Raw genomic sequence first — 1,126 nt, 5'->3', positions numbered from 1 at the left:
CCCCCCCACCCACACCCCCTCCCCTACCCACTATGACGCATTTTTCAAATTTCGCCTTGGGGCAGAGTTATCTTTTCACAGCGGAGGTAAGATACACTTTAAGACTTGTAACATTTCAAATCAGACAAAATTAAAGTTCCTTTTCAGTCATTTCACTCAGTACAACACACAGTTGTATATGGGACACGCGCGCCTGGCTGAAGCCACCTCTAATCACGTCTTTAGACCGGTGATGTTGAACGTCGGGTGACAGGCTCCCCCTTCACCCTATAAGTTCGGAGTCACCAGCGTCATTACTCAGTTCTATCGCCCTTCACCTCGCGATAGTCACCTCTAAACTTGAGCTCACATAGCTGCTGCTAGTTAGCTCAGCTTCTAAAGTTCTAAGGATAGCTTTACTGGTGCTAACCGCGTTACCTGCTGGTTCGTGTGTCTGCCGCTTGACGCTACATAAGTGACCTTTATTTTCTGCTGAAACTCTGTTTTGTGGTTCACGATGAGCACAAAACCACCTTCGAAGAAGCCGAAGTCTTCTGTTAGCCCCTGTCCTCAGGGGTGCGGCTTTAAGCTTCATGAGAAGGACCAGCATGAGGCCTGCCCGGCCTGCCTAGGAATCATTCACGCTCGACGGGCGCTTGTGGAGCCCGAGTCCTGCCGGGCCTGTGCCAGACTTTCAGATCCGACACTGGAAAGGAGAGTGAAATTCCTGGAGAAAATGCTGGGGGAAACTGCTGTTTTCCAACACGCTGCTCTCCGAATCCAGCCAGACGGCTCAGTCCGACTAAGACGAGGATTCGGGGTCGAAGCCCCCGCTGCTAGCTGGGCGGACCAGATGGAGCACGAGGTGGCCTCACCCGACATCGAGGTGGGCGAGACCCAATTTCTACTGGATCTAAACCAATAGGAGGACGATGTTCTGCAGATGGAGCAGGAGGTTCTCAGTCTGTCCAAAGACGACGAGGAGGTGCCCAGCTCACTCCACACCCGCTGCTGCGAGGGTGGACCAGGATTCGTCCTTCTTGTCCCTGTGCCACCGAGCTGCTGCTAAACTGGAGGTACAGTGGCCCGAACCCCAACCTGCTCAAAAGCTGTCAAGGTTCGCAGGGTTTTATCTCCCGTCTGAACC

At 53.3% G+C, this 1,126-nt stretch overlaps 1 protein-coding gene across 1 annotated transcript in view; it reads right to left on the bottom strand.

Moving 5' to 3' along the window:
- Positions 1–1,126, bottom strand: part of tnrc6ba (trinucleotide repeat containing adaptor 6Ba) — a 56,690-nt gene that overhangs the window by 29,421 nt on the left and 26,143 nt on the right. The window lies entirely within an intron of this gene.

Source organism: Austrofundulus limnaeus, unplaced genomic scaffold (assembly GCF_001266775.1).
Source record: "Austrofundulus limnaeus strain Quisiro unplaced genomic scaffold, Austrofundulus_limnaeus-1.0 Scaffold5, whole genome shotgun sequence".
In the NCBI taxonomy this organism is placed as follows: domain Eukaryota; kingdom Metazoa; phylum Chordata; class Actinopteri; order Cyprinodontiformes; family Rivulidae; genus Austrofundulus; species Austrofundulus limnaeus.
Note: the sequence above shows the minus strand (reverse complement) of the source record. Positions and strands in the feature narration are given on the sequence as shown.